Below are 12,614 nucleotides of genomic sequence, written 5' to 3'. Positions count from 1 at the left end.
TCTGGCTCAAAAGGCTTGTCTTTAATTTATCTAACTCATATACCTAACTCACAACATGCCCCAGGCTAAAGCTGCCATGGGTGATAGGTAGGAGTAGGAGGTTGAGGATGGTACATTTATTGAAAACATTTACAGGCAAATGTGTTAGTTGTTATTATCAGAGGCAATAGATAACTTTTGGAGCAAATAATAAATTAACCAAAAAAGTTGGAAGACTAAGGAATGAAATATTTTGCAAGTAACAATTTTCAAGAGTTCTGAAATATTCTTGGGATACCTGGGTGCCTCAAAAGTTGAGCATCTGCCTTTGGCTCAGGGCTTGATCCCAGAGGCCCAGGATCAAGTCCCACATCCCTGCATGGAGCCTGCTTCTCCCTCTGCCTGTGTCTCTGCCTCTCTCTCTGTATCTCTCATGAATAAATAAATAAAATATTTTTTTAAAAATTCTAAAATATTCTTGAGAATATTGAAGGCCATACGCATGCCCAGGACTATGGGCATGCTCAGGGAAGACGTGAGAACATCCTAAACTCTCACTGTGACTACCTTTGAAATTATGTGCAAGGAGAAAGTGAAGGTTAAGGCAGAGTTGCCAACTGTCCAGAGAAGTGTTGAATGCATATCCTCAAGTAATACAGAGACCCTATGCAAAGACTAGGAGATTATATTTCTCAAAGCATTTAAGGAAATCTCTGTCTAATCATTAGCTGACCACTAAGCAAATGGAACAGAGAGTCTAGTGGCCACATAGGACAAAGAATACAGATTTTACAAAATTAGTTGAGAAAAATCATTAAACAATAAAGAAATAACTGCAACAGATAGAAACAACAAATCTTGGGGAAGAGGTAGAATCAAATTTCCAAAGCTGCCACATTATACTATTGAAAATGCCCAGTTTAATCAAAAAAATTGTGAAACATACAAAAAGACAAAAAAAGAATGATCTGGAAACAGGATAAAAAGCAAGCAATAGAAACTTTCCCTGAAAAAAATACAGATGTTGAATTTACTAAACAAAAACTTCAAATCACCTATTGTGAGTATCTTCAAAGAGCTAAAGGAGATTAGTCTAAATAATTAGAAGAAAGCATGAGAATGATGCTTCATCAAATAGATAATATCAATAAAGAAGACAGAAATTATAAAAAGGAACCAAAGAGAAATTCTGGAGTTGGCAAGTTCAATAACTGAATTGAGAAATTCCCTAGGGCTCAACAGCACATTTGGATTGAAGAAATAATCAGCAAACTCAAACATAGGTCAATTAATATTTGCCTGGGAAATCTTGAAAACTGTGTGAGGAAAGTGACTCATCACATATGAGGAAACTCCAAAATGATTAACAGCTGATTTCTCATCAGAAACCACGGAATCCAAAACCCAATGGATAACATATTCAAAGTGTTGAAAGGAGGAAAAAAACTGTTAGCCAAGAAACTTTATCTGGCAAAACTATCCTTTGAAAATGAAGGAGAAAATAAAACTTCACCAGATAACCAAACTAGGAAATATACAGTAAAAGAAATGATGAAGGCATTGAAATGGCACACAAAAATATTTATTTAACACAATGGGAGGCAGCAATGGAAAAATCAAGGAAAAAACAAATAGCTAAATGGTTGACTTAAGACCTTTCTTATTAGCAATTACATTAAGTATATACATACTAAACTCTTCAACTAAAAGGTAGAGATTAGCAGATGAAATTTTTTTTAAAGATTTTATTTATTTATTCATGAGAGACACAGAGAGAGGAAGAGACACAGGCAGAGGGAGAAGCAGGTTCCATGCAGGGAGCCTGATGTGGGACTCAATCCCGGGTCTCCAGGATTACACCCTGGGCTGCAGGCGGCCCTAAACTGCTGTGCCACGGGGGCTGCCCCAGATGAATTTTTTTAATGGTTTAACTATATGCTTCCAATATGAGCCACACTTTAGATAAAAAAATACAATAACTTGAAAGGAAAAATAAACAGATATTCAGCACAAACAGAAATCAAGAGAAAGATGGAATGGCAGCACAAATATCAAAGAATGAAGCTTTAAGACAAAAATTATAAGGATACAAAAAGAAAGACATTTTATAATAATAAAAGGATCAACCCATAAGTGAGATACAAAATTATAAACATTTGTGCATCAAACAACAGAGACTCAAAATACATGAAGCAAAAGCTGATTGAATTGAAGGGGAAATAGAATGTTCAGCAGTAATGGTTGGAGAATTCAATGCCCTACTTTCAATTATGCATAGAACCAAACAGAACAAAACAAAACAGCAAGAAAATAGGAGACCTGAGCATCACCATAAACCAAGAAGACCTAAAAGGCTTCTACACCAAACAACAAAAAAATATACATTTTTTTAATGCATACAGAACATTTTCCAGAATAGGTCATGTGTAGGCCATGTATTAGGTGCAAAACAAGTCTTATTTATTTTAAAATATTGAAATCATACAAATTATATTCTCAGGGAATGAAATTAGAAGCCAATAGAAAAATTAATTTGGAAATTAGAAAATAATTTGAGATGAACAAAAATGAAAATACAACATACCAAAACTTAAGAATGCAGAGAACAATAAAAGCTATAAACACTGACATTAAAAAAAAAAAGAGGAAAGATCTCAAATCTATAATCTAAGCTTCTACTCTAAGAAACTATGAGACAGGAAAACAAGCCAAATCAGAAAAAGAAAGGAAATAATAAAGATTAAAGCAGAGAGAAATAAAATAGAGAATAAAAAATGATATAGAAAATCAGCCAAATTAAAAGTTGGTTTCTTGGGCAGCCCAGGTGGCTCAGCAGTTTAGCGCCTGCCTTCAGCCCAGGGCATGATCCTGCAGTCCAGGGATCGAGTCACGCACCAGGCTCCCTGCATGGAGCTTGCTTCTCCCTCTGCCTGTGTCTCTGCCTCTCTCTCTCTCTCTCTCTCTCTCTCTCTCTGTCTCTCACTAATAAATAAATAAAATCTTAAAAAAAAAAGTTGGTTTCTTGAAAACATCAACTAAATTAACAAATCTTTAGTTAGATAGAAGGATGAAAAAGAAAAGGCTTAAATTACTAAAATCTTGAATAAAAGCAGGATATCACTATGACTTAACAAAAATAAAAAAGATGATTAAAGAATGCTATGAACTATTGTAAGTCAACAAATTAGGTAACCTAAAAATTCACAGCAAGACACAATCTACCAAAACCAACTCAAGAATAAATAGAAAATAAAATAGACATTATAAGCTAAGAGTCTCAATTAGTCAGGCTTTTTTGTTTTATTTAAACAAAGAAAAGTCCACAGTGAGATGGCTTCACTGATGAAATTTACTGAATTAAAAAAAGAAAATTTATACCAAATATTGTCCAGCTATTCCAAAAAAATAAAATAGGAAACACTTCCTAATTCATTTTATGAAGTCAGTATTGCCCTGGTTTCAAAGCCAGATAGAGACATTACTAGAAAAGAAAACTATGGACAATATACATTATGAATATTGGTACAAAAATCCTCAACAGGGCAGCCCCGGTGGCACAGTGGTTTAGCGCCGCCTGCAGCCCAGGGTGTGATCCTGGAGACATGGGATCGAGTCCCACATGAGGCTCCTTGCATGGAACCTGCTTCTCCCTCTGCCTGTCTCTGCCTCTCTCTTTCTCTGTGTGTGTGTTTCTCATGAATAAATAAATAAATAAATCTTTAAAAAAAATCCTCAACAAAATATTAGCAATCCAAATTTAGCACTAAATTAAAAGGATTATACACCACAACCAAATGAGATTTATCCCAAGGATATAAAGTTGGTTCAAAATCCAAAAGTCAATCCATGTAATATACCATATTAATAGGCTAAAAGGAAAAAATACACATGGCCATCCCAACTGAATCAGAAGATAGATTTTAAAAAATCAATTACCCTTTCTTATGAGACATTCAATCAAATTGGAATAAAGGGAATTTCCTTGGCCTGAAAAAGTATACCACAACTAACATCAGTCTTTTTTTTTTTTTTAAGATTTTATTTATTTATTCATGAGACATAGAGAGACAGAGGAAGATGCAGACTGCATGCAGGGAGCCTGATGTGGGACTCGATCACGGGTCTCCTGGATCAGGCCCCGGGTTGAAGGTGGCACGAAACCGCTGAGCCTCCCAGGCTGCCCAACTAACATCAGTCTTAATCATGAAGGTCTGAAAGCTCCCCACTCTAAGAACAGAAAAAAGATTAATATGTCTACTCTTTCCACTTCTGTTCAACATTGTGCCAGGAGTTTTGGGTAGAGAAGTTAGGTAACAAAATGAAATTAAAAAAAAAATAACCAGATAGGAAAGGAAAAGTAATAATCTCTATTTGTGGATGACATGGTGATATTTAGAAAACTCTAAAGCATCCATATGCTTACACACGCACACACATGCATTCACACACACAATTATTAGAGCTAATAAATGAGTTCAGAAAAAGTTGAATTATATAAATTATTATTGAAAAATCAGTTGTATTTCTATGCATTTGTAATGAACAATCCAAAACAATGAAATTAAGAAAACAATTCCATTTACAGTAGCATCAAAAAAAATAAAATCAAAAAGAATAAAATACTTAGAAATAAATTTAACTGAGGGAAGTGCAAGTTCATACACTGAAAACCATAAAACATTGTTGAAAGAAATTAAAGAAGACCTAAATAAATCAAAAGGACATGAAAAATATGAACCCTGAAACATTTTTGGTGGGACTATAAAATGTTTCAGACAGTGGAAAATAGTTTTACAGTCCTTTAAAAAGTTTGACATAGAGTTACCATATGAGTAATTGAATGCATAGGTATATACTCACACAACTGAAAACATATATTCACACAAAAACTTACACACCAATTGTTCATAATACTATTATTCATAAGAGCCAAAACATGGCAAAACTCAAATGTCTATCAGTTGATGGACAAATAAGCAACATGTAGTAAAGCCATACAATAGACTATTATTTAACCATAAAAAGGAATGAAGTATTGATGCATGCCACAGCATATGTGAACCTTGAAAACATATTGTCAGACACAAACATATTGTATTGTTCTGTGTATAGGAAATGTTCAAAACAGGCAAATGTATAGTAAGTAGATTAATGGTTTCCAGGGAATCAAGGAGGGGGAACCCAGAGGTAGAGGGTTAATTGGGTGGGTGAAGGAAATGTTCCAGAATTAGATAGTGGGGATAGTTTCACAGCATTGCAAATATTCTAAACACCACTGAATTTTACACTTTAAAATTACTAGACTTGGGGTGCCTGGGTGGCTCAGCGGCATGATCCTGGATTCCCCGGGATCGAGTCCCAGATCCGGCTCCCTGCATGGAGCCTGCTTCTCTGCTTGTGTCTCTGCCTCTCTCTCTCTCTGTCTCCCATGAATAAATAAATAAAATCTTTCAAAAAATAAAATGAAATGACCGAATTGGCCAATTTTATGTTAAATGAATCTTATCTAAAAATTACATAAATGAATAATAATAATTGAGTATTTAAGAATTAGGAAATTAAAAGTAATAACCTTAAATAATATATAAATAATAACATTTTTAAGTTTCCAGATATTATAAGCTTCACATCTAGAAAAATAATTAAATTTTCATTTTATTAATATATATTGTGTTATCATAATTTTTTTATATCATTTACATGTAAAACTATAATATTTATATGAACATATCATATATTCACTGTCTAGTAGACCTCTAAAGCTTCCCCTATTTTTAGATGCATAGTCTGCCTTTCATACGATAGCAATTTTATATTGTTTTCCACAGATAAAACAGAAATAAGTCAGTCTTTCTAATATGATTGATCAAACTGTGTTTAATTATTGATATCTGGGATGAATCAAACATGCAACTTCATATACAACATACTATTTGGAGCACTGCTTCAGGTTTTTGCCCTACAAAAACAGAACTTCTGGTAAATTCTACTTCAAATGATTCCCCCATTAAAAAGGTAAAGAATGTATGACATGTTTATAATTGTATTCACTGAACTTTGAGTATATTAGGAGAAACAGTTTTTCTAGTTTTGACTAAGCAGTACTGAAAAACAGATATTCCACTTATAGTTTTACATGTCTGATATTTGGAAGTGTTTCATGCAGACTAGCTCCTTGCTCCATATATTTCAAGTTTTGTTCATCTGTCATGACCCACATTTGTCTTGTCCTCAACACATTTGTATAATAACAGGCCTGCACATTCACATCACATCACCACATGATTTGGCACAAGGATGTATGTTCTCTGAGGTTCTTCCTATAGTGGGACAGGTAGGAATAGCTTAAACTTAACTATAAATAGAAATGATAAAAAATAAATAAAACATAAATATAGTCCACTAAATCCTAATTACATGTATTTCTAATTCAAATAGAAATTCAATTCTCTTGAGTTCTAACCCTCAAATTTCTAACCCTCCAGGCTACAAAGCAGAAGGGGAAGCCCAGGGTGGGTGTGGGGGGAGTGGGATGGGGAATTTGCTGTGTAAGAGGCAGTGGTCTTAACAGATTGTGATTAACATGGCTTGCTTTGGCAAGGTTTACAAAAACATATCTCGTGACCTCAGGAACAAATTTCTGGAGGACCCCTCTGTGCCAAGCAAGAGGGGGGGACCTGAACATGAGCCAGGTCTGCCCTTAGCTAGGTACCCACTGGAACCTGGACATACATACCATCCCCAAACTCCACATTTTCATCTTTACTTTGTCTTCATTTTCCCTCTATGTTTAAAGCACCATATGATTCAGAAATTTAGAGATATAACTTATTGTCTGATCATTGTTGAGTGTATGTGTGTCATTTGTGTGTTCTTGCAATGGTTTTAGATTTTCTCATCAAGTCAAGCCAGAATCCTGTCCTTGTCCATGATGCAACCTATTTCATTCATTTTTATTTAATCAGACAACCATTAAACATTTCACTCACTTCCTGCCAAAAAACAAAAAACAAAAAACAAAAAAAAGAAAGAAAAGAAAAGAAAAGAAAAGAAAAGGGCTTGCAGAAGAGAGAGGCCCTGACCCTTCTGTGATACTCACTTATCACTAGCTCTGTCCCTGGCATGTTTCATTCTCTCTATTGTAGCCTGGCTATGTGTAAGTAACAAATCCTGCAAGCCCATTACTTGGCTGATACATCAGGTGAATGTCTCCTTTCTTCCAACACAGTTATATGCTTTCTTTTGGGAGTTGCCCACTCTGTTAAAAGAGTATGGAATTTCCAGACTAAGAAGGATCGTTTGGTCATGGGCACAAGAGTAGCTTTACTCCTCTGCTAGACTTCCACACAAGCTCTCAAGATCCATTTGTATTCCACCTGATGTTCAAATTCAGGCTCAGTCATTGACTATCTTTATGAGGTTGACCAAGTTACTTTCACCTACCTGAGTCTTATTTCCTCATCTGTAAAATAAGCACTGCTATATCTATACCGTATTCTATACCATTGCTATGAAGAGTGCATGAGATAAATTATTTAAGTACCCAGCAGAATGCCTTGATCATAGTAGGTTCTCAGTAAGTGGAAGTTATTGTTGTTCTTATCCTTATGGTTACTTTATATTTGTCAGAGCCTCCTAATTGATTTACTCAAAAACTTAAATTGTGATTTCTAAAAATGGAATATCAAATGATTCATCTTTGTGTCCTCTATACTTAGTTCCTTACATAGACTAGGTATATAGTAAATATTATGGAATCAAATTAACAGAATTTGGACAAAACTCTCATATGCCCAGCTACAAACTTCAAAAAAGAGCACTGCCACTCTTTTCCAACACCAGTTGTTGCACAGAACCTTTTCTCTCAGTGGGTCATTCTCTGGAGTGAATGACTACATAATGGGTATCACCTATTCCTTGTTACTAATCTCAGCTCTGCCTTTACAAGTTGTGCGGCCTTGGACAAAGGACTTTGCAACTCTTTCCCTCAATCTTTTTATCTGTAAAGGGGAATAATAAATTTCTACTTAATGGGGTGTTGTAGAAATAAAATGAGCTAATACACACAAAGCTCTTAGAAAAGTCCTTGATAGAGAAAATGCTTAATAAATGTAACTATTATTAGTCATTGCCAAGATATTCCAGGCTCTGTGCTAGAATTTGAGTTTTCAGAACTCAGTAAAATGCTACCAAGCACAATTAGCTGGGGGATCTTTATATGACAGTCATTGTTTTTTATACTTCTCATTTTTCAACCTTTGTTTAATATCTTTCTCCTCTACCCTCCACATACAACACACGAGGCTCTGGCTGGTTCTCGTGTTTTAATGACAGCTCATGAAGTTATTTATTTGCTTTTGAAATTTTTCACTCTCAACACCTGAATAAACTTTAGATTTGGTAAAATAAGCTGGATAGGAATCCATCCAAGGAATTTAATGAGAGGTCTTAACAAAAGCTAACAGACCACTTCAGATTAATGCTCACCATATGTAAATGGTGACTGAAAAGAAACATGATTAAGAGGAAAGCTTGAGTATCTATGCAGAAGATATCTGCAATGTGGGTTTAATTTTAATAAACATTTTAATATTTTACTATCATTTTAATGAACTAATTTTCTTTAAGAAAGAGTAGGGAATCACATTAGTTTGCAAAGTGAATATTTTCATATTCCACAACACAGGTTATATTTTCAAACACAGTACATATTGTCCCTTGGATTTTTTCCCTATGACTTGAGATGGTCATTGATCTACATAATATTTAAACCTTATTCCACTTAATCCATTTTTCATTTTAGGATCTCTATTAACTGCTAGTTCTTTTCAATTTTTTTATTTGTTTCTATTAACTTTCAGTGGAAACAGTTAAAACTAAATCTGTCCACACCTCTCATTCTTAGAATTAATTCATTGAATGGTTCATTTTATTCATCTCCTTATGTGTATATTTAAACACAGAAATCACATTGTGTCAAAGCATGTAGTCTTAGCCTACTGTAGTGAGGCATCATCATCAACTGAAAGGGTGACAATCATTTGACAGGTGCAGTGATTTCTAAGCCAGGGTGATCTGAGTCATGCACAGATCTGGCACCCCAATATAGTCATGCCCCAAAATTCATTTATTGACTTACCATCGGTGAATCCCTTGCCTTTTTGAGCTGGGTCATCATTTGTTAGAAAGATAAATGAGAGTAATTAAGTTTCAAGGCCATAAGTGTTGAAACTTTTTGGAACTAGTGAGCTATTAAAATGACGAAGTGCCTGGCTCTGCCTAGGTAAGCCATGGTTTCTTCCTCCAGTTCTACTTCTTGGAGTGACCTCCACAGGCTTTCCTAATTATACATGTTGTTTCTGTGAAGCCAAATGTAATCCTGCGGGCAGCAGAATGGATGGGTGGCCAGTTTGTTTTTAAAGCTTGTTTTGGCTGCATTATTTAATGCTAAACTAGACAGATGATAAATATTACCCTTTAGTTAATGTTTGTTAATTTATTCAATTAAATAAATAGACTAGCTACTGATCAACCATCCCTTCAAGAAAAATAGCTGTTACCTCTTTTTACAAAGTAGACCCAGATTTGTGTGACTTTTCATATTTTCTTGCAAAATAAAACAAATTTTTGAACTTTCAAGCCTTTTAACTTTCTTAAGAGAGAAAAGATCTTAGCCAGAATCAATAACTATGAACAGACATGAGAGAAATATACTTGACTTCTATTTTCCTGTCTAAATGTACTCCTAAATTCCCATGTAGTTTATCAGACTCTGGATGTGAAAATCCCATAGGGTTACCGGGAACTTGTGAATTATCCTCATTTGCTTTTTAAAAAATTTTTCAAGCTCCCACAATGCAGCATCAAGGAACGTCATGAAGCACAGTGCTTTACATAATTTCCCTGGCTAGTACTCTCACATTCTAAACTACATAGGTATTATTTCACATTTCAGGTCTTTCTTATTATGAAACCTCCATAATGGTGTGCACAAAACTCTTTCCTTTCAGTAAGTGACAAACATTTTTACAATGCTTTTTTTTTTTCCAAAATGTGAGGGATTACAAGTATGAAGAAAATGTCAAGTGAGATATTATAGCATCTTTTGGGTGGGTTAAAAGATGTAGAACTTCAACAAAGCAGATGACCATACTAAAGAGGCATCATTATTACTTAAATAGGAAGTGCCAATTATGACTTCAATGCTTTTATTATTTTATGAAAAGGTAATTTTAACATTATCTGTAGTCAAAAATACTCTTTTAGGGTCTAATATCTCTTGTATTTAACCAAAGATTTAAAATTTAAAAACCTAAATCATAAAGAAATACTGAATGGATAAACTTGAAAAAAAATACTAAAAACAGTGTTCTGGTAAACCATGTTCATGCTAGTGATTTTTCTATTTCTCAAAGGCATGCTCTGATTTCTTTATTACATTTCCAAATATTTTCCTTGTCAACTTCCTATGAATTAGCACACACAGGCATATGTTTTAAAAATCTTTTCATCTCATAAACCACATATTGAGAAAAAGAAATGTATATTTTCCTTTATTTAAAATATTTAACATTTAAGCATTTTTAAAGTATTGAAAAAGAAGTTATTTCAGAAGACCAGCATATTGTACCATTTTACATATCAAAACAAATTGCCGCTCCCCCCCCCACACACACACATATACACACAATAATAGCATTCAGATGAGGATGTAAATTTCAGGGGACAGGAAATCTTGTCTGTTATCTGTTGTAAATGCATCCAAAAAAATTGTAAGTGAATGAACAATAGTTTACAGTTTAGCAGTTAATATCTCTCATGGGTTCTGTCTCTGTGAATATTAACCCTAACTCGATGCTCACGCAAAAGTTCAATTAAGTTAGAACAGAAATTTTCTTTAAGTCAACATTATTTTTTACATGGAGCACAGCCAAAAAGAGACATTAGTGGGGCCAGGCCCCTTCTGACTGCAGTCAGAAGCCAAATTTTGCAGAATTTTAGAAATCTGCAGATGTAATTCTCAGAAGTAGAAAATCATATACTCAATGCTAAAGATAAGATAGCAATTCTTTTAGGAAAAAAATCCATCCTAAGAAATGATGAGATAAGGATTGCTTCTTGTCCTATCAATTATGTTCTTTCCAATCTGTGTATTCAATATCTTTCTCCCTAACATCTTTTATTAACCAGCAAATAAACATGCTCAAACCTCACCACCTTATAAAAACCATCGTGCGACCCCAACTAATAGCCCAACTTTCTTTCACCACCAAGCTTCTTGAAAAAGTAGGCTAAAAATCAGTGCCTTGACTTCTTTATTCCACTCACCTTCCTACTAATTATCATCTGACTCTTGGCCTCACCACTCAAAAAACAATTGAGAACCTCTTGGCTGTTACCTACAATAGACACTTCTTTGGTTCTCTTCTTATTTGACCACATTGTGGTACTTGGCTTTAAAGAAAACTTTTTTAGGGATGCTTGGGTAGCTCAGCTGTTGAGCGTCTGCCTTGGGCTCAGGGTGTGGTCCCAGGGTGCCAGGACTGAGTCCTGCATCGGCCCCCTGCATAGAGCCTGCTTCTCCCTCTGACTATGTCTTTGCCTCTCTCTCCATGCCTTTCATGAATAAATAAATTCTTTAAAAAAGAAAAAACTTTTTAAAAGAGTTTTTAAAGAAAACTCTTTCTTTCTTGAAAATTCTTTCTGATTTGTCTTATGTGTCATTATTCCTGCCTGATTTTAACTCTGTCTCTCCTGCCCCCCTTTCTTCATTTTCCTTCATGGGCTCTTCTTCCTCCGTCTGCCCCTTAAATGTGTGCCACAAAGTTCTACACATTATCTTCTCCCCCTCTCATTCTACACACACTTCCTGGGAAATTTTATCCTAATACAGAAAAATGGCTATAATGATGATTTCCCAATCTTCTTCTCTAGCCCAAATCTCTTCTAAGGAAATACTTTCTGGTTCTCTTTAAAGTAGACGGCTCATAGTTATCCCTAACTTGACATGTCCAAAGCAAGAAATCTAAAGATCAGCCTCAACTTCTCCTTTTGCCTCATCTCCTACATGTAATCCATCTCTGTATTCTATTACCTACCTCTCAAATATCACTCAAATCTGCTCTTCATTTTCCTCCCCAAGAGTAGAATCTGATTTCAAGCTATTTCCCATTGGTACTACTATATTGCCTCCTAACTAGACTCCAGCTTTCCAGTCCTAACTCAACTGCTGCCAGGCAATAGCTTTATGATTTCAGCATGGTCCAAGGTCCCCCAGAATGAGAAAGAGTAATTTATCTAAAAAAAAGTCTACCCTAAGGCAACCTTGCACATTCCTCCCTAATTCTAGAATTATGAAACAATGTTTAGATTTGTAATGATCTCCTAAGTGCAGCTACCTACTCAGGAGGTATTGTTTATCACCCAAGTTAGTGTGTTATTATGAACTGTAATTTTAGTGTGTAATTCATTTCCTCATGAATTTGGTCAGTAAGAGTCTATTTCCTATAACCTGACAGATTGATAACATTAAGCTTCTGAATATGCAAAGTTTGGAACCAGATATTAATGGGTGATGACTTATGCTAACTATAGCAACTTCAACTGACAATTTCCAGTGTGCAAATATCTAATAA

This window comes from Vulpes vulpes, chromosome 13 (genome assembly GCF_048418805.1).
Source record: "Vulpes vulpes isolate BD-2025 chromosome 13, VulVul3, whole genome shotgun sequence".
Classification (NCBI taxonomy): domain Eukaryota; kingdom Metazoa; phylum Chordata; class Mammalia; order Carnivora; family Canidae; genus Vulpes; species Vulpes vulpes.
Note: the sequence above shows the minus strand (reverse complement) of the source record.